This window comes from Hemiscyllium ocellatum, chromosome 23, assembly GCF_020745735.1.
Source record: "Hemiscyllium ocellatum isolate sHemOce1 chromosome 23, sHemOce1.pat.X.cur, whole genome shotgun sequence".
Classification (NCBI taxonomy): Eukaryota; Metazoa; Chordata; class Chondrichthyes; order Orectolobiformes; family Hemiscylliidae; genus Hemiscyllium; species Hemiscyllium ocellatum.
In genome coordinates this window covers 53,974,279-53,999,199 of record NC_083423.1, presented here as the reverse complement: position 1 = coordinate 53,999,199, position 24,921 = coordinate 53,974,279, and the positions used below count along the sequence as shown (strand labels likewise).

General features: G+C 57.5%; 1 protein-coding gene across 2 annotated transcripts in view; it reads right to left on the bottom strand.

The window, feature by feature from the left end:
* The window catches only part of rassf8b (Ras association domain family member 8b), a 178,430-nt gene that overhangs the window by 141,492 nt on the left and 12,017 nt on the right, over window positions 1-24,921 (bottom strand). For both annotated transcript variants that reach the window (XM_060843017.1, XM_060843018.1), the window contains exons 2-3: window positions 3,197-3,370; window positions 1,244-1,343 (exon numbers count right to left, since the gene is read on the bottom strand). The gene's annotated coding sequence lies outside the window, so the exon portion shown is untranslated. The remainder of the gene's footprint in view (window positions 1-1,243; window positions 1,344-3,196; window positions 3,371-24,921) is intronic.

Sequence of the window (24,921 nt, the reverse complement as noted above, 5' to 3'; positions counted from 1 at the left end):
GTAAATTGACTGCCCTGTTTGATGCTTTACAACAGTGAATATGCTGAAAAGTACTGCCCCGCATTTGCTTGTTAAGGACTCAATGCTCTGAGGTTGTGAATGGTATTGGGTAAATCTGTATTTAGCCCAAATTTTAAAACATGTATCCTCTGTTGTTGCAGATTTAGTCATAGAGTCATAGAGATATACAGCATGGAAACAAACCCTTCGGTCCAACTCATCCGTGCTGACCAGTTATCCCATCCAATCTAGTCCCACCTGCCAGCACCCTGCCCATATCCCTCCAATCCCTATTAAATTGATTTTCCCAGGAAAGGTGGAGCAGCTGCTATAGGATGTGTCCATGACTAATCCAATGACCTGTCATTTCATGCAGGACTCATTGATGATTGCATTGCTATTTCTACAGCCACTAGGCAAAGTCTAACTTTGTCCATGTATTCTTCCTCAAAGGGAGTGGAGTGAAGTGCAGGTAACGGAAAAATCAGCCGACCTCTGATCTTCGTTGTGGCTTTACTTAGGATGGTATTTCATCAATCAGGGGTGAGGCTGAGAACACAGACGTGGGTGCCCAAGCACTGACTTGTGACTGTCCTTTCCCCTCTCCTATTGTCAGTTACATATTGAGTCGAGAGGAGGCAGCAGATGAAAAACAAGTCTTGTGTAACTGGAGTTTAATCAGTCCGGAGATGGAGTTAATAGTTTCTGAGCAGATCTTGCCACTGCCCAGCATTGAAAACTTCTCGACCAACAAGATGCAGTGATTTGATTAAGATTTGTACTTCAACCTAGCTCCTGGGGAAGAGAATTCCACAATCTCATGATGCTCAGAGAGAAGGAAATGTTCTCCTTAGAACAGGAGACTTCTTGCTTTTAAACTACACCCTCTAGTTTTATTATCCTTATTCAAGAAAGCCCCATTATGGTTTCCACTCTACCTAATACACTCAGGATCTTATCCTTTTCAATAAGGTCATCTCTCATTCTTCTAGACTGCAGGAGGTACAGGCACAAATTGTTCAAGCTTCCTTCAAAAAATAAGTCCTTGATCTCAAGAATTAATTGAGTGAACCGTCTCAGGGCTGGTTCAGAAACAATTAGAGCATTTTTTTCAAATCACTAGAATGAACTTCTACACAGTACACTCCAGATGTGGTGGCACCAGTACCCTTCATAACTGAGGGAGTGTATTCCAACTTTTACATTCCCTTCTCTTTGCAAGTAATGAAAACATTCCACTTACTTTCCTAGTCACTGGCTGCACCTTTCTGTATTTCATCTTCTGTCCAACTAAGTTCTGCAATCTCTCTGCATCTGAATAGCATCCTGCTTTTCTTTTCGTCCTGTCAAAACAGACGAGTTCATAGTCATCCATGTTTCACAACATTCCCCAAATTGTTGCCCACTCACTTAACTTTCCCTACATTCCTTTGCAAACTCTCTAACTCCTCTTCACGATTTACTTTCTGAATCGTCGGTGTCATCGGCAAATTTAGTGATCATACATCCAGTCCCTACATGCAAACCATTGATTTGGATGGTAAGTCATTGAATTCCCAGGACTCATCCTTCTGCCCACTCCTATATGGTTCAGCTCTTACTCCTCTGCACTTCAGTCAATGCAAGTTGACTCTGTTCAATCTTTCCTCACAAGACACCCTACACATTTCAGGTATGAGTCAAGTAAATTTTCTCTGATCTGCTGCAACACATTTACATTCTTTCTTAAGTAAGGAGACAAATTACTGTACACTGTATTTCAGATATGTCCGGCATAATCTATCTACCTTTGTATTCAATTCCTCCTCAGTATATGATGACTTATTACTTTTCCAATTACTTGTTGCATTTGCATACTAGTTTTTTTGGGATTCATTCACTTCAACATCCAGATTCCTCTTCATTTCAGAGCGCTAAAATGTTTTACCATTCACATAATGTGTTATTTTAATTCTGCTGCCAAGATAATTTGAAATATGCAGATTTGTAATCAGTAAGTAATTCAAGGATTGTAGGAAAAAGGTGGGTAAGTGGAGTTCAGGAGGATCAGATCAATCATGGTGTCATCGAATGGTGGAGCAGATTGGATGGGCTGAATGGTCGACTTCTACATTTTGCAGCAGACAAATTATTTCCATAAATTATAAAAATGTGAGGTCACAACACTGATCCCAATGGTACATCACTTATTACATTTTACCAATCTGTAAAAGACACATTTATGCTCATTCCTGATGAAAGGCTTTTGCCCAAAACGTCGATTCTCCTGCTCCTCGGATGCTGCCTGACCTGCTGTGCTTTTCCAGCACCACACTCTTGACTCTAATCTCCAGCATCTACAGTCCTCACTTTTGCCTACATGAATGCGACTGTTTACATTTCGCTAGCCAATCATCTGTCCTTGTCAACTCCCTACACAATGAGCCTTTGTTTCCTGCAATAACCTTTGATGTAACACCTTATTAATTACCTTCTGGAAATCCCAATAGCACATCGATCAGTTCTCCTTTATCCACAGCACCCATGCACCTTCAAAGAACCCCAGTAGGTATGGAGCGTTTAAGATATCAAAATATCAAAAGGACTGGAATGCTTTTTCACTGGAGTGTAGGAAGGTTGAGGAGTGATCTTTTTGAGGTTTACAAAATCATGATGGGCATAGATGAGGTAAATGATTGGGGTCTTTGCCCTTAGGGTGGGGGGGTCATATTTTTAAGGTGAGAGGAGAAAGATTTAAAAGGGACGAGAGGACATTTTTAACAAGAGTGGTTCGCACATAGAACGAACTTCCAGAGGATCCAGTGGATGCGGGTACAATTAACAACATTTAAAAGGCATTTGAATAAGTACACAAATAAGAGGGAAATGGACCAGGAGCAGGCAGCTGGGATGAGTTTAGTTTGGGGGTTATGGTTGGTCGTGGACTGGTTGGATCAAAGGGTTTGTTTCCTTGCTGTATAACGCCAAGTTGGTTAAACATGATTGGCCCTTCCCACAACCATGTTGACTCTGCCTGATTTCTCAGAACACTTTCAAAGTGCCCTGATGTGGCGTGTTTAATAATTCCTGCACTGTCACGGAGAGATGTCATTAGGGGCTCTTTGGTTCTTAATCTACTGCCATCAGAACCATTTCTTCGCTAAAGGCAACACCCATAGTTATGGCAACTGATTCTCTCATCCCTTGAAATACTTACCACGGACGCTCTCTGTACCTTCTCCAACGGCCTCACATCTTCCCAAATTCTGGTGCTCAGACTTGGACACTGCACAGCTCAATAGTTCGGAGCTAGTTTTTCATAATGGTTCTCTCTGTAACTTCCTGCTTTTCCATGCAGTTATTTTCTGTTCAGACTTGTTGTGACACACCTCTGGAGAATGTGGAAATTGAAAGTAAGACTTGGCACACTCATTGCATCACAAATGCCCCACTTTTGTACTGTTCAGCTTCCACTTGGCCGAGGATCTCCAATACCTGCTTTCTCAACCAGTCTTGCCAGTTTCCAAACATTTGTGCATCTACATTCCCAGATCCCTCTGCTCCCATGACCCCCTGGAGATTTGTGTCCTTTATTTTGTATTGGTTTTCCCTTTTCCTGTCAAAAAAATGATTCATTTCACAGCAAATTTCATCTTCCCCCTGTCCTCCCACCTCGCCATCCCATCTCCTCTTGAACTCCAGCTCTATCCCACATCACAGGTCACAATATTCCCAAGATTTTGATGGGATGGCCTGCAGAAGTCTCCAAGTCAAGGTCACTCACAAGGATCAAAAGGTGCAGTGGACCCAGGGCTAAATGCCTGAGGAACCCCCAGCATCGACACCCCACCCTCTGTGCCCCCACCCTCTCAGAAACAACCCTTCTTCCAGTCACACAGTCAACGGCCCCACACTGGAAGGCAGCAGAAGAGTTCACCAGCCTCTGAATACACATGATTTGGTTGTGGCCACCTTCTGATTGGTGGGGTAAAAAGTGAGGTCTGCAGATGCTGGAGATCAGAGCCGAAAATGTGTCGCTGGTTAAAGCACAGCAGGTTAGGCAGCATCCAAGGAACAGGAAATTTGACGTTTCGGGCCAGAGCCCGATTCCTGATGAAGGGCTCTGGCCCGAAACGTCGAATTTCCTGTTCCTTGGATGCTGCCTAACCTGCTGTGCTTTAACCAGCGACACATTTTCGGTTCTGATTGGTGGGACCTTGCTGTGCACCTCGACCAGCTGAAAAGCTTGTTGCAGGTGTTATGTAAATGCAACTTGTTACTGTGAAGTATATTCACAAAGGGCTGGTCCAAGTCTCCCTCATGGGGCAAGCTGCAAAACACAGCAAGTTCCAGGAGCCACACCACAGCCTTCCGCTCACAGCCCGGAGCGCCAGGGCTGGATCATCCCCAGTAAAAAATGAGGTCTGCAGATGCTGGAGATCACAGCTGCAAATGTGTTGCTGGTCAAAGCACAGCAGGTCAGGCAGCATCTCAGGAATAGAGAATTCGACGTTTCGAGCATAAGCCCTTCATCAGGAATAAGAGAGAGAGAGCCAAGCCGGCTGAGATAAAAGGTAGGGAGGAGGGACTAGGGGGAGGGGCGATGGAGGTGGGATAGGTGGAAGGAGGTCAAGGTGAGGGTGATAGGCCGGAGTGGGGTGGGGGCGGAGAGGTCAGGAAGAGGATTGCAGGTTAGGAGGGCGGTGCTGAGTTGAGGGAACCGACTGAGACAAGGTGGGGGGAGGGGAAATGAGGAAGCTGGAGAAATCTGAATTCATACCTTGTGGTTGGAGGGTTCCCAGGCGGAAGATGAGGCGCTCCTCCTCCAGCCGTCGTGTAGTTGTGTTCTGCCGGTGGAGGAGTCCAAGGACCTGCATGTCCTCGGTGGAGTGGGAGGGGGAGTTAAAGTGTTGAGCCACGGGGTGGTTGGGTTGGTTGGTTCGGGCGGCCCAGAGGTGTTCTCTGAAGCGTTCCGCAAGTAAGCGGCCTGTCTCACCAATATAGAGGAGGCCACATCGGGTGCAGCGGATGCAATAGATGATGTGTGTGGAGGTACAGGTGAACTTGTGGCGGATATGGAAGGATCCCTTGGGGCCTTGGAGGGAAGTGAGTGTGGAGGTGTGGGCGCAAGTTTTACATTTCCTGCGGTCGCAGGGGAAGGTGCCGGGGGTGGAGGTTGGGTTGGTGGGGGGTGTGGATCTGACAAGGGAGTCACGAAGGGAGTGGTCCTTGCGGAACGCTGATAGGGGAGGGGAGGGAAATATATCCTTGGTGGTGGGGTCCGTTTGGAGGTGGCGGAAATGGCGGCGGATAATACGTTGTATGCGCAGGTTGGTGGGGTGGTAGGTGAGAACCAGTGGGGTTCTGTCTTGGTGGCGGTTGGAGGAGCGGGGCTCAAGGGCGGAGGAGCGGGAAGTGGAGGAGATGCGGTGGAGGGCATCGTCGATCACGTCTGGGGGGAATCTGCGGTCCTTGAAGAAGGAGGCCATCTGGGTTGTGCGGTGTTGGAATTGGTCCTCCTGGGAGCAGATGCGGCGGAGACGAAGGAATTGGGAATATGGGATGGCGTTTTTACAGGGGGCAGGGTGGGAGGAGGTGTAGTCCAGGTAGCTGTGGGAGTCAGTCGGTTTATAATAGATGTCTGTGTTGAGTCGGTCGCCCGAGATAGAGATGGAAAGGTCTAGGAAGGGGAGGGAGGAGTCTGAGACAGTCCAGGTGAATTTCAGGTCGGGATGGAAGGTGTTAGTAAAGTTGATGAACTGTTCAACCTCCTCGTGGGAGCACGAGGCAGCGCCGATACAGTCATCGATGTAGCGGAGGAAAAGGTGGGGGGTGGTGCCAGTGTAGTTGCGGAAGATGGACTGTTCCACATATCCTACGAACGCTTCAGAGAACACCTCTGGGCCGCCCGAACCAACCAACCCAATCACCCCGTGGCTCAACACTTTAACTCCCCCTCCCACTCCACCGAGGACATGCAGGTCCTTGGACTCCTCCACCGGCAGAACACAACTACACGACGGCTGGAGGAGGAGCGCCTCATCTTCCGCCTGGGAACCCTCCAACCACAAGGTATGAATTCAGATTTCTCCAGCTTCCTCATTTCCCCTCCCCCCACCTTGTCTCAGTCGGTTCCCTCAACTCAGCACCGCCCTCCTAACCTGCAATCCTCTTCCTGACCTCTCCGCCCCCACCCCACTCCGGCCTATCACCCTCACCTTGACCTCCTTCCACCTATCCCACCTCCATCGCCCCTCCCCCTAGTCCCTCCTCCCTACCTTTTATCTCAGCCGGCTTGGCTCTCTCTCTCTTATTCCTGATGAAGGGCTTATGCTCGAAACGTCGAATTCTCTATTCCTGAGATGGATCATCCCCAGGGCCAGTGGTCTCAATCCCCTCACTGTGCTGTCCCAGTTCCCAGTGCCGAGGACCTGTTACTCCGGAACGCCGTGTATCCACCAGCTCGGCTCCCACAGCACGGCTGATGGTCAGTCTCCAGCTCCCTGTCTCTCTGCTGCTGGTCAATGTCCAGCTCCCCATCTCCCCGCTGTTGGTCAGTCTCCAGCGCTCTGTCTCCCTGCTGCTGCTGGTCAGTCTCCAGCTCTCAGACTCTCTGCTGCTGGTCAGTTTCCACCTCCCTGTCTACCTGCTGCTGGTCAGTGTCCAGCTCCCTGTCTTCCTGCTGCTGGTCAGTGTCCAGGCCCTGTCTCCATGCTGCTGGTCAGTTACCAGCTCCCTGTCTCCCTGCTGCTGGTCATTGTCCAGCTCCCCACCTCCCTGCTGCTGGTCAGTCTCCAGCTCCCTGACTCCCTGCTGCTGGTCAGTCTCCAGCTCCCTGTCTCCCTGCTGCTGATCAGTGTCCAGCTCCCTGTCTCTCTGCTGCTGGTCAGTTTCCAGCTCCCTGTCTCCCTGCAGCTGCTGGTAGGTGTCGAGCTCCCTGTCTCCCTGCTGCTGGTCAGTGTCCATCTCCCTGTCTCTCTGCTGCTGGTAAGTCTCCAGCTCCCTGTCTCCCTGATGCTGCTGGTCAGTGTCGAGCTCCCTGTCTCCCTGCTGCTGGTCAGTGTCCAGCACCCTGTTTCCCTGCTGCTGCTGGTCAGTGTCCAGCTCCCTGTCTCCCTGATGCTGATCAGTGTCCAGCTCCCTGTCTCCCTGCTGCTGGTCAGTGTCCAGCTCCATGTATCCCTGCTGCTGGTCAGTGTCCAGTTCCCTGTCTCCCTGCTGCTGGTCAGTGTCCAGCTCCCTGTCTCTCTGTTGCTGCTGGTCAATGTCCAGCTCCCCGTTTCCCTGGTGCTGCTGGTCAGTGTCCAGCTCCCTCTCTCCCTGATGCTGCTGGTCAGTGACCAGCTCCCTCTCTCCCTGCTGCTGCTGGTCAGTGTCCAGCTCCCTGTCTCCCTGCTGCTGGTCAGCGTCCAGTTCCCTGTCTCCCTGCTGCTGGTCAGCGTCCAGTTCCCTATCTACCTGCTGCTGGTTAGTCTCCAGCTCCCTGTCCCCCTGTTGCTGCTGGTCAATTTCCAGCTCCCTGTCTCCCTGCTGGTGGTCAGTGTCCAGTTCCCTGTCTTCCTGCTGCTGGTCAATGTCCAGTTCAACATCTCCCTTCTGCTGGTCAGTGTCCAGTTCTCTGTCTCCCTGCTGCTGGTCAGTGTCCAGCTCCCTGCCTCCCTGCTGCTGGTCAGTCTCCAGCTCCCTGTCACCCTGCTGCTGGTCAGTGTCCAGTTCCCTGTCTCCCTGCTGCTGGTCAGTGTCCAGCTCCCTGTCTCCCTGCTGCTGATCTGTGTCCAGCTCCCTGTCTCCCTGCTGCTGGTCAGTGTCCAGCTCCATGTATCCCTGCTGCTGATCTGTGTCCAGCTCCCTGTCTCCCTGCTGCTGGTCAGTTTCCAGCTCCCTGTCTCCCTGCAGCTGCTGGTCAGTGTCGAGCTCCCTGTCTCCCTGCTGCTGGTCAGTGTCCAGCACCCTGTCTCCCTGCTGCTGCTGGTCAGTGTCCAGCTCCCTGTCTCCCTGATGCTGATCAGTGTCCAGCTCCCTGTCTCCCTGTTGCTGGTCAGTGTCCAGCTCCCAGTCTCCCTGCTGCTGCTGGTCAGTGTCCAGCTCCATGTATCCCTGCTGCTGGTCAGTGTCCAGTTCCCTGTCTCCCTGCTGCTGGTCAGTGTCCAGCTCCCTGTCTCTCTGCTGCTGCTGGTCAGTGTCCAGCTCCCCGTTTCCCTGCTGCTGCTGTTCAGTGACCAGCTCCCTGTCTCCCTGATGCTGATCAGTGTCCAGCTCCCTGTCCCCCTGTTGCTGGTCAGTGTCCAGCTCCCAGTCTCCCTGCTGCTGCTGGTCAGTGTCCAGCTCCATGTATCCCTGCTGCTGGTCAGCGTCCAGTTCCCTGTCTCCCTGCTGCTTGTCAATGTCCAGCTCCCTGTCTCCCTGCTGCTGGTCAGTGTCCAGCTCCCCATCTCCCTGCTGCTGGTCAGTGTCCAGCCCCCTGTCTCCCTGCTGCTGGTCAATGTCCAGTTCAACGTCTCCCTTCTGCTGGTCAGTGTCCAGCTGCCTGCCTCCCTGCTGCTGGTCAGTCTCCAGCTCCCTGTCACCCTGCTGCTGGTCAGTGTCCAGCTCCCTGTCTCCCTGCTGCTGGTCAATGTCCAGTTCAACGTCTCCCTGCTGCTGGTCAGTGTCCAGCTGCCTGCCTCCCTGCTGCTGGTCAGTCTCCAGCTCCCTGTCACCCTGCTGCTGGTCAGTGTCCAGCTCCCTGTCTCCCTGCTGCTGGTCAGTGTCCCGCTCCCTGTCTCCCTGCTGCTGGTCAGTGACCAGCTCCCTGTCTCCCTGATGCTGATCAGTGTCCAGCTCCCTGTCCCCCTGTTGCTGGTCAGTGTCCAGCTCCCAGTCTCCCTGCTGCTGCTGGTCAGTGTCCAGCTCCATGTATCCCTGCTGCTGGTCAGCGTCCAGTTCCCTGTCTCCCTGCTGCTTGTCAATGTCCAGCTCCCTGTCTCCCTGCTGCTGGTCAGTGTCCAGCTCCCCCTCTCCCTGCTGCTGGTCAGTGTCCAGCCCCCTGTCTCCCTGCTGCTGGTCAATGTCCAGTTCAACGTCTCCCTTCTGCTGGTCAGTGTCCAGCTCCATGTATCCCTGCTGCTGGTCAGTGTCCAGTTCCCTGTCTCCCTGCTGCTGGTCAGTGTCCAGCTCCCTGCCTCCCTGCTGCTGGTCAGTCTCCAGCTCCCTGTCTCCCTGCTGCTGGTCATTGTCCAGCTCCCTGTCTCTCTGCTGCTGCTGGTCAGTGTCCAGCTGCCCGTCTCCCTGGTGCTGCTGGTCAGTGTCCAGCTCCTGTCTCCCTGCTGGTGGTCAGTGTCCAGCTCCCTCTCTCCCTGCTGCTGCTGGTCAGTGTCCAGCTCCATATTGCCCTGCTGCTGGTCAGTGTCCAGCTCCCTGTCTCCCTGCTGCTGGTCAGCGTCCAGTTCCCTATCTACCTGCTGCTGGTTAGTCTCCAGCTCCCTGTCCCCCTGTTGCTGCTGGTCAGTTTCCAGCTCCCTGTCTCCCTGCTGGTGGTCAGTGTCCGGTTCCCTGTCTTCCTGCTGCTGGTCAATGTCTAGTTCAACATCTCCCTTCTGCTGGTCAGTGTCCAGTTCTCTGTCTCCCTGCTGCTGGTCAGTGTCCAGCTCCCTGCCTCCCTGCTGCTGGTCAGTCTCCAGCTCCCTGTCACCCTGCTGCTGGACAGTGTCCAGTTCTCTGTCTCCCTGCTGCAGGTCAGTGTCCAGCTCCCTGTCTCCCTGCTGCTGATCTGTGTCCAGCTCCCTGTCTCCCTGCTGCTGGTCAGTGTCCAGCTCCATGTATCCCTGCTGCTGATCTGTGTCCAGCTCCCTGTCTCCCTGCTGCTGGTCAGTGTCCAGCTCCTGTCTCCCTGCTGGTGGTCAGTGTCCAGCTCCCTCTCTCCCTGCTGCTGCTGGTCAGTGTCCAGCTCCATATTGCCCTGCTGCTGGTCAGTGTCCAGCTCCCTGTCTCCCTGCTGCTGGTCAGCGTCCAGTTCCCTATCTACCTGCTGCTGGTTAGTCTCCAGCTCCCTGTCCCCCTGTTGCTGCTGGTCAGTTTCCAGCTCCCTGTCTCCCTGCTGGTGGTCAGTGTCCGGTTCCCTGTCTTCCTGCTGCTGGTCAATGTCCAGTTCAACATCTCCCTTCTGCTGGTCAGTGTCCAGTTCTCTGTCTCCCTGCTGCTGGTCAGTGTCCAGCTCCCTGCCTCCCTGCTGCTGGTCAGTCTCCAGCTCCCTGTCACCCTGCTGCTGGTCAGTGTCCAGTTCTCTGTCTCCCTGCTGCAGGTCAGTGTCCAGCTCCCTGTCTCCCTGCTGCTGATCTGTGTCCAGCTCCCTGTCTCCCTGCTGCTGGTCAGTGTCCAGCTCCATGTATCCCTGCTGCTGATCTGTGTCCAGCTCCCTGTCTCCCTGCTGCTGGTCAGTGTCCAGCTCCTGTCTCCCTGCTGGTGGTCAGTGTCCAGCTCCCTCTCTCCCTGCTGCTGCTGGTCAGTGTCCAGCTCCATATTGCCCTGCTGCTGGTCAGTGTCCAGCTCCCTGTCTCTCTGCTGCTGGTCAATGTCCAGCTCCCCATCTCCCCGCTGTTGGTCAGTCTCCAGCGCTCTGTCTCCCTGCTGCTGCTGGTCAGTCTCCAGCTCTCAGACTCTCTGCTGCTGGTCAGTTTCCACCTCCCTGTCTACCTGCTGCTGGTCAGTGTCCAGCTCCCTGTCTTCCTGCTGCTGGTCAGTGTCCAGGCCCTGTCTCCATGCTGCTGGTCAGTTACCAGCTCCCTGTCTCCCTGCTGCTGGTCATTGTCCAGCTCCCCACCTCCCTGCTGCTGGTCAGTCTCCAGCTCCCTGACTCCCTGCTGCTGGTCAGTCTCCAGCTCCCTGTCTCCCTGCTGCTGATCAGTGTCCAGCTCCCTGTCTCTCTGCTGCTGGTCAGTTTCCAGCTCCCTGTCTCCCTGCAGCTGCTGGTAGGTGTCGAGCTCCCTGTCTCCCTGCTGCTGGTCAGTGTCCATCTCCCTGTCTCTCTGCTGCTGGTAAGTCTCCAGCTCCCTGTCTCCCTGATGCTGCTGGTCAGTGTCGAGCTCCCTGTCTCCCTGCTGCTGGTCAGTGTCCAGCACCCTGTTTCCCTGCTGCTGCTGGTCAGTGTCCAGCTCCCTGTCTCCCTGATGCTGATCAGTGTCCAGCTCCCTGTCTCCCTGCTGCTGGTCAGTGTCCAGCTCCATGTATCCCTGCTGCTGGTCAGTGTCCAGTTCCCTGTCTCCCTGCTGCTGGTCAGTGTCCAGCTCCCTGTCTCTCTGTTGCTGCTGGTCAATGTCCAGCTCCCCGTTTCCCTGGTGCTGCTGGTCAGTGTCCAGCTCCCTCTCTCCCTGATGCTGCTGGTCAGTGACCAGCTCCCTCTCTCCCTGCTGCTGCTGGTCAGTGTCCAGCTCCCTGTCTCCCTGCTGCTGGTCAGCGTCCAGTTCCCTGTCTCCCTGCTGCTGGTCAGCGTCCAGTTCCCTATCTACCTGCTGCTGGTTAGTCTCCAGCTCCCTGTCCCCCTGTTGCTGCTGGTCAATTTCCAGCTCCCTGTCTCCCTGCTGGTGGTCAGTGTCCAGTTCCCTGTCTTCCTGCTGCTGGTCAATGTCCAGTTCAACATCTCCCTTCTGCTGGTCAGTGTCCAGTTCTCTGTCTCCCTGCTGCTGGTCAGTGTCCAGCTCCCTGCCTCCCTGCTGCTGGTCAGTCTCCAGCTCCCTGTCACCCTGCTGCTGGTCAGTGTCCAGTTCCCTGTCTCCCTGCTGCTGGTCAGTTTCCAGCTCCCTGTCTCCCTGCAGCTGCTGGTCAGTGTCGAGCTCCCTGTCTCCCTGCTGCTGGTCAGTGTCCAGCACCCTGTCTCCCTGCTGCTGCTGGTCAGTGTCCAGCTCCCTGTCTCCCTGATGCTGATCAGTGTCCAGCTCCCTGTCTCCCTGTTGCTGGTCAGTGTCCAGCTCCCAGTCTCCCTGCTGCTGCTGGTCAGTGTCCAGCTCCATGTATCCCTGCTGCTGGTCAGTGTCCAGTTCCCTGTCTCCCTGCTGCTGGTCAGTGTCCAGCTCCCTGTCTCTCTGCTGCTGCTGGTCAGTGTCCAGCTCCCCGTTTCCCTGCTGCTGCTGTTCAGTGACCAGCTCCCTGTCTCCCTGATGCTGATCAGTGTCCAGCTCCCTGTCCCCCTGTTGCTGGTCAGTGTCCAGCTCCCAGTCTCCCTGCTGCTGCTGGTCAGTGTCCAGCTCCATGTATCCCTGCTGCTGGTCAGCGTCCAGTTCCCTGTCTCCCTGCTGCTTGTCAATGTCCAGCTCCCTGTCTCCCTGCTGCTGGTCAGTGTCCAGCTCCCCATCTCCCTGCTGCTGGTCAGTGTCCAGCCCCCTGTCTCCCTGCTGCTGGTCAATGTCCAGTTCAACGTCTCCCTTCTGCTGGTCAGTGTCCAGTTCTCTGTCTCCCTGCTGCTGGTCAGTGTCCAGCTGCCTGCCTCCCTGCTGCTGGTCAGTCTCCAGCTCCCTGTCACCCTGCTGCTGGTCAGTGTCCAGCTCCCTGTCTCCCTGCTGCTGGTCAGTGTCCCGCTCCCTGTCTCCCTGCTGCTGGTCAGTGACCAGCTCCCTGTCTCCCTGATGCTGATCAGTGTCCAGCTCCCTGTCCCCCTGTTGCTGGTCAGTGTCCAGCTCCCAGTCTCCCTGCTGCTGCTGGTCAGTGTCCAGCTCCATGTATCCCTGCTGCTGGTCAGCGTCCAGTTCCCTGTCTCCCTGCTGCTTGTCAATGTCCAGCTCCCTGTCTCCCTGCTGCTGGTCAGTGTCCAGCTCCCCATCTCCCTGCTGCTGGTCAGTGTCCAGCCCCCTGTCTCCCTGCTGCTGGTCAATGTCCAGTTCAACGTCTCCCTTCTGCTGGTCAGTGTCCAGCTCCATGTATCCCTGCTGCTGGTCAGTGTCCAGTTCCCTGTCTCCCTGCTGCTGGTCAGTGTCCAGCTCCCTGCCTCCCTGCTGCTGGTCAGTCTCCAGCTCCCTGTCTCCCTGCTGCTGGTCATTGTCCAGCTCCCTGTCTCTCTGCTGCTGCTGGTCAGTGTCCAGCTGCCCGTCTCCCTGGTGCTGCTGGTCAGTGTCCAGCTCCTGTCTCCCTGCTGGTGGTCAGTGTCCAGCTCCCTCTCTCCCTGCTGCTGCTGGTCAGTGTCCAGCTCCATATTGCCCTGCTGCTGGTCAGTGTCCAGCTCCCTGTCTCCCTGCTGCTGGTCAGCGTCCAGTTCCCTATCTACCTGCTGCTGGTTAGTCTCCAGCTCCCTGTCCCCCTGTTGCTGCTGGTCAGTTTCCAGCTCCCTGTCTCCCTGCTGGTGGTCAGTGTCCGGTTCCCTGTCTTCCTGCTGCTGGTCAATGTCTAGTTCAACATCTCCCTTCTGCTGGTCAGTGTCCAGTTCTCTGTCTCCCTGCTGCTGGTCAGTGTCCAGCTCCCTGCCTCCCTGCTGCTGGTCAGTCTCCAGCTCCCTGTCACCCTGCTGCTGGACAGTGTCCAGTTCTCTGTCTCCCTGCTGCAGGTCAGTGTCCAGCTCCCTGTCTCCCTGCTGCTGATCTGTGTCCAGCTCCCTGTCTCCCTGCTGCTGGTCAGTGTCCAGCTCCATGTATCCCTGCTGCTGATCTGTGTCCAGCTCCCTGTCTCCCTGCTGCTGGTCAGTGTCCAGCTCCTGTCTCCCTGCTGGTGGTCAGTGTCCAGCTCCCTCTCTCCCTGCTGCTGCTGGTCAGTGTCCAGCTCCATATTGCCCTGCTGCTGGTCAGTGTCCAGCTCCCTGTCTCCCTGCTGCTGGTCAGCGTCCAGTTCCCTATCTACCTGCTGCTGGTTAGTCTCCAGCTCCCTGTCCCCCTGTTGCTGCTGGTCAGTTTCCAGCTCCCTGTCTCCCTGCTGGTGGTCAGTGTCCGGTTCCCTGTCTTCCTGCTGCTGGTCAATGTCCAGTTCAACATCTCCCTTCTGCTGGTCAGTGTCCAGTTCTCTGTCTCCCTGCTGCTGGTCAGTGTCCAGCTCCCTGCCTCCCTGCTGCTGGTCAGTCTCCAGCTCCCTGTCACCCTGCTGCTGGTCAGTGTCCAGTTCTCTGTCTCCCTGCTGCAGGTCAGTGTCCAGCTCCCTGTCTCCCTGCTGCTGATCTGTGTCCAGCTCCCTGTCTCCCTGCTGCTGGTCAGTGTCCAGCTCCATGTATCCCTGCTGCTGATCTGTGTCCAGCTCCCTGTCTCCCTGCTGCTGGTCAGTGTCCAGCTCCTGTCTCCCTGCTGGTGGTCAGTGTCCAGCTCCCTCTCTCCCTGCTGCTGCTGGTCAGTGTCCAGCTCCATATTGCCCTGCTGCTGGTCAGTGTCCAGCTCCCTGTCTCCCTGCTGCTGGTCAGCGTCCAGTTCCCTATCTACCTGCTGCTGGTTAGTCTCCAGCTCCCTGTCCCCCTGTTGCTGCTGGTCAGTTTCCAGCACCCTGTCTCCCTGCTGGTGGTCAGTGTCCAGTTCCCAGTCTCCCTGCTGCTGGTCAATGTCCAGCTCCCTGTCTCCCTGCTGCTGGTCAGTGTCCAGCTCCCTGTCTCCCTGCTGCTGGTCAATGTCCAGTTCACCATCTCCCTGCTGCTGGTCAGTGTCAAGCTCCCTGTCTCTCTGCTGCTGCTGGTCAGTGTCCAGCTGCCCGTCTCCCTGGTGCTGCTGGTCAGTGTCCAGCTCCTGTCTCCCTGCTGCTGGTCAGTGTCCAGCTCCCTCTCTCCCTGCTGCTGCTGGTCAGTGTCCAGCTCCATATTGCCCTGCTGCTGGTCAGTGTCCAGTTCTCTGTCTCCCTGCTGCTGGTCAGTGTCCAGCTCCCTGTCTCCCTGCTGCTGGTCAGTCTCCAGCTCCCTGTCACCCTGCTGCTGGTCAGTGTCCAGTTCCCTGTTTCCCTGCTGCTGGTCAGTGTCCAGCTCCCTGTCTCCCTGCTGCTGATCTGTGTCCAGCTCCCTGTCTCCCTGCTGCTGGTCAGTGTCCAGCTCCATGTATCCCTGCTGCTGATCTGTGTCCAGCTCCCTGTCTCCCTGCTGCTGGTCAGTCTCCAGCTCCCTGTCACCCTGCTGCTGGTCAGTGTCCAGTTCCCTGTCTCCCTGCTGCTGGTCAGTGTCCAGCTCCCTGTCTCCCTGCTGCTGATCTGTGTCCAGCTCCCTGTCTCCCTGCTGCTGGTCAGTGTCCAGCTCCATGTATCCCTGCTGCTGATCTGTGTCCAGCTCCCTGTCTCCCTGCTGCTGGTCAGTGTCCAGCTCCTGTCTCCCTGCTGGTGGTCAGTGTCCAGCTCCCTCTCTCCCTGCTGCTGCTGGTCAGTGTCCAGCTCCATATTGCCCTGCTGCTGGTCAGTGTCCAGCTCCCTGTCTCCCTGCTGCTGGTCAGCGTCCAGTTCCCTATCTACCTGCTGCTGGTTAGTCTCCAGCTCCCTGTCCCCCTGTTGCTGCTGGTCAGTTTCCAGCTCCCTGTCTCCCTGCTGGTGGTCAGTGTCAAGCTCCCTGTCTCCCTGCTGCTGGTCAATGTCCAGTTCAACGTCTCCCTTCTGCTGGTCAGTGTCCAGTTCTCTGTCTCCCTGCTGCTGGTCAGTGTCCAGCTCCATGTATCCCTGCTGCTGGTCAGTGTCCAGTTCCCTTTCTCCCTGCTGCTGGTCAGTCTCCAGCTCCCTGTCTCCCTGCTGCTGGTCATTGTCCAGCTCCCTGTCTCTCTGCTGCTGCTGGTCAGTGTCCAGCTGCCCGTCTCCCTGGTGCTGCTGGTCAGTGTCCAGCTCCTGTCTCCCTGCTGCTGGTCAGTGTCCAGCTCCCTCTCTCCCTGCTGCTGCTGGTCAGTGTCCAGCTCCATATTGCCCTGCTGCTGGTCAGTGTCCAGCTCCCTGTCTCCCTGCTGCTGGTCAGCGTCCAGTTCCCTATCTACCTGCTGCTGGTTAGTCTCCAGCTCCCTGTCCCCCTGTTGCTGCTGGTAAATGTCCAGCTCCTTGTCTCCCTGCTGCTGGTGAGTCTCTAGCTCCCTGTCTCCCTGCTGCTGGTCAATGTCCAGTTCACCATCTCCCTGCTGCTGGTCAGTGTCAAGCTCCTTGTCTCCCTGCTGCTGGTCAGTGTCCAGCTCCCCATCTCCCTGCTGCTGGTCAGTGTCCAGCCCCCTGTCTCCCTGCTGCTGGTCAATGTCCAGTTCAACTTATCCCTTCTGCTGGTCAGTGTCCAGTTCTCTGTCTCCCTGCTGCTGGTCAGTGACCATCTCCCTGTCTCCCTGCTGCTGGTCAGTGTCCAGCTCCCTGTCTCCCTGATGCTGGTCAGTGTCCCGCTCCCTGTCTCCCTGCTGCTGGTCTGTGTCCAGCTCCCTGTCTCCCTGCTGCTGGTCAGTGTCCAGCTCCCTGTCTCCCTGCTGCTGGTCAGTGTCCAGTTCACAGTCTCCCTGCTCCTGCTGGTCAATGTCCAGCACCCAGTCTCCCTGCTGCTGGTCAGTCTCCAGCTCCCTGTCTCCCTGCTGCTGCTGATCAGTCTCCAGCTCCCTGTCTCCCTGCTGCTGGTCAGTGTCCAGTTCACAGTCTCCCTGCTCCTGCTGGTCAATGTCCAGCACCCAGTCTCCCTGCTGCTGGTCAGTCTCCAGCTCCCTGTCTCCCTGCTGCTGCTGATCAGTCTCCAGCTCCCTGTCTCCCTGCTGCTGGTCAGTTTCCACCTCCCCATCTACCTGCTGCTGGTCAGTGTCCAGCTCCCTGTCTCCCTAAAGCTGGTCAGTGTCCAGCTCCGTGTATCCCTGCTGCTGGTCAGTGTCCAGTTCCCTGTCTCCCTGCTGCTGGTCAGTCTCCAGTTCCCTGTCTCCCTGCTGCTGGTCAGTGACCAGCTCCCTGTCTCTCTGCTGCTGCTGGTCAGTCTCCAGTTCCCTGTATCCCTGCTGCTGCTGGTCAGTGTCCAGCTCCCTGTCTCCCTAAAGCTGGTCAGTGTCCAGCTCCGTGTATCCCTGCTGCTGGTCAGTATCCAGTTCCCTGTCTCCCTGCTGCTGGTCAGTCTCCAGTTCCCTGTCTCCCTGCTGCTGGTCAGTGTCCAGCTCCCTGTCTCTCTGCTGCTGCTGGTCAGTCTCCAGTTCCCTGTATCCCTGCTGCTGCTGGTCAGTGTCCAGCTCCCTCTCTCCCTGATGCTGCTGGTCAGTCTCCAGCTCCCTCTCTCCCTGATGCTGCTGGTCAGTGTCCAGCTCCCTTTCTCCCTGCTGCTGGTCAGTCTCCAGCTCCCTGTCTGCCTGCTGCTGGTCAGTGTCCAGCTCCCTGTCTTCCTGCTGCTGCTGGTCAGTCTCCAGCTCCCTGTCTCCCTGCTGCTGGTCAGTGTCCAGCTCCCTGTCTCCGCTGCTGGTCAGTGTCCAGCTCCCTGTCTCCCTGATGCTGGTCAGTGTCCAGCCCCCTGTCTCCCTGCTGCTGGTCAATGTCCAGTTCAACTTATCCCTTCTGCTGGTCAGTGTCCAGTTCTCTGTCTCCCTGCTGCTGGTCAGTGACCATCTCCCTGTCTCCCTGCTGCTGGTCAGTGTCCAGCTCCCTGTCTCCCTGATGCTGGTCAGTGTCCCGCTCCCTGTCTCCCTGCTGCTGGTCTGTGTCCAGCTCCCTGTCTCCCTGCTGCTGGTCAGTGTCCAGCTCCCTGTCTCCCTGCTGCTGGTCAGTGTCCAGTTCACAGTCTCCCTGCTCCTGCTGGTCAATGTCCAGCACCCAGTCTCCCTGCTGCTGGTCAGTCTCCAGCTCCCTGTCTCCCTGCTGCTGCTGATCAGTCTCCAGCTCCCTGTCTCCCTGCTGCTGGTCAGTGTCCAGTTCACAGTCTCCCTGCTCCTGCTGGTCAATGTCCAGCACCCAGTCTCCCTGCTGCTGGTCAGTCTCCAGCTCCCTGTCTCCCTGCTGCTGCTGATCAGTCTCCAGCTCCCTGTCTCCCTGCTGCTGGTCAGTTTCCACCTCCCCATCTACCTGCTGCTGGTCAGTGTCCAGCTCCCTGTCTCCCTAAAGCTGGTCAGTGTCCAGCTCCGTGTATCCCTGCTGCTGGTCAGTGTCCAGTTCCCTGTCTCCCTGCTGCTGGTCAGTCTCCAGTTCCCTGTCTCCCTGCTGCTGGTCAGTGACCAGCTCCCTGTCTCTCTGCTGCTGCTGGTCAGTCTCCAGTTCCCTGTATCCCTGCTGCTGCTGGTCAGTGTCCAGCTCCCTCTCTCCCTGATGCTGCTGGTCAGTCTCCAGCTCCCTCTCTCCCTGATGCTGCTGGTCAGTGTCCAGCTCCCTTTCTCCCTGCTGCTGGTCAGTCTCCAGCTCCCTGTCTGCCTGCTGCTGGTCAGTGTCCAGCTCCCTGTCTTCCTGCTGCTGCTGGTCAGTCTCCAGCTCCCTGTCTCCCTGCTGCTGGTCAGTGTCCAGCTCCCTGTCTCCGCTGCTGGTCAGTGTCCAGCTCCCTGTCTCCCTGATGCTGGTCAGTCTCCAGCTCCCTGTCTGCCTGCTGCTGGTCAGTGTCCAGCTCCCTGTCTTCCTGCTGCTGCTGGTCAGTCTCCAGCTCCCTGTCTCCCTGCTGCTGGTCACTGTCCAACTCCCAGTCTCCCTGCTGCTGGTCAGTGTCCAGTTCACTGTCTCCCTGCTCATGGTCAGTGTCCTGCTCCGCACCTCCCTGCTGCTGGTCAGTGTCCAGCTTCCTGTCTCCCTGCTGCTGGTCAGTGTCCAGTTCACAGTCTCCCTGCTCCTGCTGGTCAATGTCCAGCACCCAGTCTACCTGCTGCTGGTCAGTATCCATCTCCCTGTCACCCTTCTGTTGCTGGTCAGTGTCCAGCTCCCTGTCTCCCTGCTGTTGGTCAGTGTCCAGCTCCCTGTCTCCCTGCTGCTGGTCAGTGTCCCGCTCCCTGTCTCCCAGTTGCTGGTCTGTGTCCAGCTCCCTGTCTCCCTGCTGCTGGTCAGTGTCCAGCTCCATGTATCCCTGCTGGTGGTCAGTGTCCAGTTCCCTGTCTTCCTGCTGCTGGTCAATATCCAGTTCAACGTCTCCCTTCTGCTGGTCAGTGTCCAGTTCTCTGTCTCCCTGCTGCTGGTCAGTCTCCAGCTCCCTGTCACCCTGCTGCTGGTCAGTGTCCAGTTCCCTGTCTCCCTGTTGCTGATCTGTGTCCAGCTCCCTGTCTCCCTGCTGCTGGTCAGTGTCCAGCTCCCTGTCTCCCTGCTGCTGCTGGTCAGTGTCCAGCTCCATATTGCCCTGCTGCTGGTCAGTGTCCAGCTCCCTGTCTCCCTGCTGCTGGTCAGCGTCCAGTTCCCTATCTACCTGCTGCTGGTTAGTCTCCAGCTCCCTGTCCCCCTGTTGCTGTCAGTTTCCAGCTCCCTGTCTCCCTGCTGGTGGTCAGTGTCCAGTTCCCAGTCTCCCTGCTGCTGGTCAATGTCCAGCTACCTGTCTCCCTCCTGCTGGTCAGTGTCCAGCTCCCTGTCTCCCTGCTGCTGGTCAATGTCCAGTTCACCATCTCCCTGCTGCTGGTCAGTGTCAAGCTCCCTGTCTCTCTGCTGCTGCTGGTCAGTGTCCAGCTGCCCGTCTCCCTGGTGCTGCTGGTCAGTGTCCAGCTCCTGTCTCCCTGCTGCTGGTCAGTGTCCAGCTCCCTCTCTCCCTGCTGCTGCTGGACAGTGTCCAGCTCCATATTGCCCTGCTGCTGGTCAGTGTCCAGCTCCCTGTCTCCCTGCTGCTGGTCAGCGTCCAGTTCCCTATCTACCTGCTGCTGGTTAGTCTCCAGCTCCCTGTCCCCCTGTTGCTGCTGGTCAGTTTCCAGCTCCCTGTCTCCCTGCTGGTGGTCAGTGTCCAGTTCCCTGTCTCCCTGATGCTGGTCAATGTCCAGTTCAACGTCTCCCTTCTGCTGGTCAGTGTCCAGTTCTCTGTCTCCCTGCTGCTGGTCAGTGTCCAGCTCTCTGCCTCCCTGCTGCTGGTCAGTCTCCAGCTCCCTGTCACCCTGCTGCTGGTCAGTGTCCAGTTCCCTGTCTCCCTGCTGCTGGTCAGTGTCCAGCTCCCTGTCTCCCTGCTGCTGATCTGTGTCCAGCTCCCTGTCTCCCTGCTGCTGGTCAGTGTCCAGCTCCATGTATCCCTGCTGCTGATCTGTGTCCAGCTCCCTGTCTCCCTGCTGCTGGTCAGTGTCCAGCTCCTGTCTCCCTGTTGGTGGTCAGTGTCCAGCTCCCTCTCTCCCTGCTGCTGCTGGTCAGTGTCCAGCTCCATATTGCCCTGCTGCTGGTCAGTGTCCAGCTCCCTGTCTCCCTGCTGCTGGTCAGCGTCCAGTTCCCTATCTACCTGCTGCTGGTTAGTCTCCAGCTCCCTGTCCCCCTGTTGCTGCTGGTCAGTTTCCAGCTCCCTGTCTCCCTGCTGGTGGTCAGTGTCAAGCTCCCTGTCTACCTGCTGCTGGTCAATGTCCAGTTCAACATCTCCCTTCTGCTGGTCAGTGTCCAGTTCTCTGTCTCCCTGGTGCTGGTCAGTGTCCAGCTCCATGTATCCCTGCTGCTGGTCAGTGTCCAGTTCCCTTTCTCCCTGCTGCTGGTCAGTCTCCAGCTCCCTGTCTCCCTGCTGCTGGTCATTGTCCAGCTCCCTGTCTCTCTGCTGCTGCTGGTCAGTGTCCAGCTGCCCGTCTCCCTGGTGCTGCTGGTCAGTGTCCAGCTCCTGTCTCCCTGCTGCTGGTCAGTGTCCAGCTCCCTCTCTCCCTGCTGCTGCTGGTCAGTGTCCAGCTCCCTGTATCCCTGCTGCTGCTGGTCAGTGTCCAGCTCCCTGTCTCCCTAAAGCTGGTCAGTGTCCAGCTCCGTGTCTCCCTGCTGCTGGTCAGTGTCCAGCTCCCTATCTACCTGCTGCTGGTTAGTCTCCAACTCCCTGTCCCCCTGTTCCTGCTGGTCAGTTTCCAGCTCCCTGTCTCCCTGCTGGTGGTCAGTGTCCAGTTCCCTGTCTCCCTGCTGCTGGTAAATGTCCAGCTCCCTGTCTCCCTGCTGCTGGTGAGTCTCCAGCTCCCAGTCTCCCTGCTGCTGGTCAATGTCCAGTTTACCATCTCCCTGCTGCTGGTCAGTGTCAAGCTCCTTGTCTCCCTGCTGCTGGTCAGTGTCCAGCTCCCCATCTCCCTGCTGCTGGTCAGTGTCCAGCCCCCTGTCTCCCTGCTGCTGGTCAATGTCCAGTTCAACTTATCCCTTCTGCTGGTCAGTGTCCAGTTCTCTGTCTCCCTGCTGCTGGTCAGTGACCATCTCCCTGTCTCCCTGCTGCTGGTCAGTGTCCAGCTCCCTGTCTCCCTGATGCTGGTCAGTGTCCCACTCCCTGTCTCCCTGCTGCTGGTCTGTGTCCAGCTCCCTGTCTCCCTGCTGCTGGTCAGTGTCCAGCTCCCTGTCTCCCTGCTGCTGGTCAGTGTCCAGTTCACAGTCTCCCTGCTCCTGCTGGTCAATGTCCAGCACCCAGTCTCCCTGCTGCTGGTCAGTCTCCATCTCCCTGTCTCCCTGCTGCTGCTGGTCAGTCTCCGGCTCCCTGTCACCCTGCTGTTGCTGGTCAGTGTCCAGCTCCCTGTCTCCCTGCTGTTGGTCAGTGTCCAGCTCCCTGTCTCCCTTCTGCTGGTCAGTCTCCAGCTCCTTGTCTCCCTGCTGCTGATCAGTGTCCAGCTCCCTGTCTCCCTGCTGCTGGTCAGTCTCCAGCTCCCTGTCTCCCAGCTGCTGGTCAGTGTCCATCTCCCTGTCCCCCTGCTGCTGGTCAGTGTCCAGCTCCCTCACTCCCTGCTGTTGCTGGTCAGTGTCCAGCTCCCTGTCTCCCTGCTTCTGCTGGTCAGTCTCCAGCTCCCAGTCTCCCTGCTGCTGCTGGTCAGTCTCCAGCTCCCTGTCTCCCTGCTGCTGGTCAGTGTCCAGCTCCCTGTCTCCGCTGCTGGTTAGTGTCCAGCTCCCTTTCTCCCTGCTGCTGGTCAGTCTCCAGCTCCCTGTCTCCCTGCTGCTGGTCATTGTCCAGCTCCCTGTCTCTCTGCTGCTGCTGGTCAGTGTCCAGCTGCCCGTCTCCCTGGTGCTGCTGGTCAGTGTCCAGCTCCTGTCTCCCTGCTGCTGGTCAGTGTCCAGCTCCCTCTCTCCCTGCTGCTGCTGGTCAGTGTCCAGCTCCATATTGCCCTGCTGCTGGTCAGTGTCCAGCTCCCTGTCTCCCTGCTGCTGGTCAGCGTCCAGTTCCCTATCTACCTGCTGCTGGTTAGTCTCCAGCTCCCTGTCCCCCTGTTCCTGCTGGTCAGTTTCCAGCTCCCTGTCTCCCTGCTGGTGGTCAGTGTCCAGTTCCCTGTCTCCCTGCTGCTGGTAAATGTCCAGCTCCCTGTCTCCCTGCTGCTGGTGAGTCTCCAGCTCCCAGTCTCCCTGCTGCTGGTCAATGTCCAGTTTACCATCTCCCTGCTGCTGGTCAGTGTCAAGCTCCTTGTCTCCCTGCTGCTGGTCAGTGTCCAGCTCCCCATCTCCCTGCTGCTGGTCAGTGTCCAGCCCCCTGTCTCCCTGCTGCTGGTCAATGTCCAGTTCAACTTATCCCTTCTGCTGGTCAGTGTCCAGTTCTCTGTCTCCCTGCTGCTGGTCAGTGACCATCTCCCTGTCTCCCTGCTGCTGGTCAGTGTCCAGCTCCCTGTCTCCCTGATGCTGGTCAGTGTCCCACTCCCTGTCTCCCTGCTGCTGGTCTGTGTCCAGCTCCCTGTCTCCCTGCTGCTGGTCAGTGTCCAGCTCCCTGTCTCCCTGCTGCTGGTCAGTGTCCAGTTCACAGTCTCCCTGCTCCTGCTGGTCAATGTCCAGCACCCAGTCTCCCTGCTGCTGGTCAGTCTCCATCTCCCTGTCTCCCTGCTGCTGCTGGTCAGTCTCCGGCTCCCTGTCACCCTGCTGTTGCTGGTCAGTGTCCAGCTCCCTGTCTCCCTGCTGTTGGTCAGTGTCCAGCTCCCTGTCTCCCTTCTGCTGGTCAGTCTCCAGCTCCTTGTCTCCCTGCTGCTGATCAGTGTCCAGCTCCCTGTCTCCCTGCTGCTGGTCAGTCTCCAGCTCCCTGTCTCCCAGCTGCTGGTCAGTGTCCATCTCCCTGTCCCCCTGCTGCTGGTCAGTGTCCAGCTCCCTCACTCCCTGCTGTTGCTGGTCAGTGTCCAGCTCCCTGTCTCCCTGCTTCTGCTGGTCAGTCTCCAGCTCCCAGTCTCCCTGCTGCTGCTGGTCAGTCTCCAGCTCCCTGTCTCCCTGCTGCTGGTCAGTGTCCAGCTCCCTGTCTCCGCTGCTGGTTAGTGTCCAGCTCCCTGTCTCCCTGCTGCTGGTCAGTCTCCAGCTCCGTGTATCCCTGCTGCTGGTCAGTGTCCAGTTCCCTGTCTCCCTGCTGCTGGTCAGTGCCCAGGTCCCTGTCTCTGTGCTGCTGGTCAGTGTCCAACTCCCCATCTCCCTGCCGCTGGTCCGCGTCCAGCTCCCGGTCACCCTGCTGCTTGTCAGTGTCTACCTCCCTGTCTGTCTGCTGCTGGTCAGTGTCCAGCTCCCTGTCTTCCTGCTCCTGCTGGTCAGTGTCCAGCTCCCTATTGCCCTGCTGCTGGTCAGTGTCCAGCTCCTTGTCTCCCTGCTGCTGGTCAGCGTCCAGTTCCCTATCTCCCTGCTGCTGGTCAATGTCCAGCTCCCTGTCTCCCTGCTGCTGGTCAGTGTCCAGCTCCCTGTCTCCCTGCTCCTGGTGATCAGTGTCCAGCTCCTGTCTCCCTGCTGCTTGTCAGTCTCCAGCTCCCACTCTCCCTGCTCCTGCTGGTCAGTGTCCAGCTCCCTATTGCCCTGCTGCTGGTCAGTGTCCAGCTCCCTGTCTCCCTGCTGCTGGTCAGCGTCCAGTTCCCTATCTACCTGCTGCTGGTCAGTCTCCAGCTCACTGTCCCCCTGTTGCTGCTGGTCAGTGTCCAGCTCCCCATCTCCCTGCTGCGGGTCTGTGTCCAGTTCCCTATCTCCCTGCTGCTGGTCAATGTCCAGCTCCCTGTCTCCCTGCTGCTGGTCAGTGTCCAGCTCCCTGTCTCCCTGCTGCTGGTGAGTCTCCAGTTCCCTGTCTCCCTGCTGCTGGTCAGTGTCCATCTCCCTGTCTCCCTGCTGCTGGTCTGTGTCCAGCTCCCTGTCTCCCTGCTGCTGGCCAGTCTCCAGCTCCCCGTCTCCCAGCTGCTGGTCAGTGTCCATCTCCCTGTCTCCCTGCTGCTGATCAGTGTCCAGCTCCCTGTCTCCCTGCTGCTGGTCAGTGTCCAGCTCCCCATCTCCCTGCTGCTGGTGAGTCTCCAGTTCCCTGTCTCCCTGCTGCTGGTCAGTGTCCATCTCCCTGTCTCCCTGCTGCTGGTCTGTGTCCAGCTCACTGTCCCCCTGCTGCTGCTGTTCAGTGTCCAGTTCCCTGTCTCCCTGCTGTTGGTCAGTGTCCAGCTCCCTGTCTCCCTGCTGCTGGTCAGTCTCCAGCTCCCTGTCTCCCAGCTGCTGGTCAGTGTCCATCTCCCTGTCTCCCTGCTGCTGGCCAGTCTCCAGCTCCCCGTCTCCCAGCTGCTGGTCAGTGTCCATCTCCCTGTCTCCCTGCTGCTGGTCAGTGTCCAGCTCCCTCTCTCCCTGCTTCTGCTGGTCAGTCTCCAGCTCCCAGTCTCCCTGCTGCTGTTCAGTCTCCAGGTTCCCTGTCTCCCTGCTGCTGGTCAGTGTCCAGCTCCCTGTCTCCCTGCTGCTGGTCAGTCTCCAGCTCCGTGTATCCCTGCTGCTGGTCAGTGTCCAGTTCCCTGTCTCCCTGCTCATGGTCAGTGTCCAGCTCCCTGTCTCCCTGCTGCCGGTCAGTGCCCAGGTCCCTGTCTCTGTGCTGCTGGTCAGTGTCCAGCTCCTTTGCCTGCTGCAGCTGGTCAGTGTCCAGCTCCCCATCTCATTGCCGCTGGTCCGCGTCCAGCTCCCGGTCACCCTGCTGCTGGTCAGTGTCTACCTCCCTGTCTGTCTGCTGCTGGTCAGTGTCCAGCTCCCTGTCTTCCTGCTCCTGTTGGTCAGTGTCCAGCTCCCTGACTCCCTGCTGCTGGTCCGTCTCCAGCTCCCTGT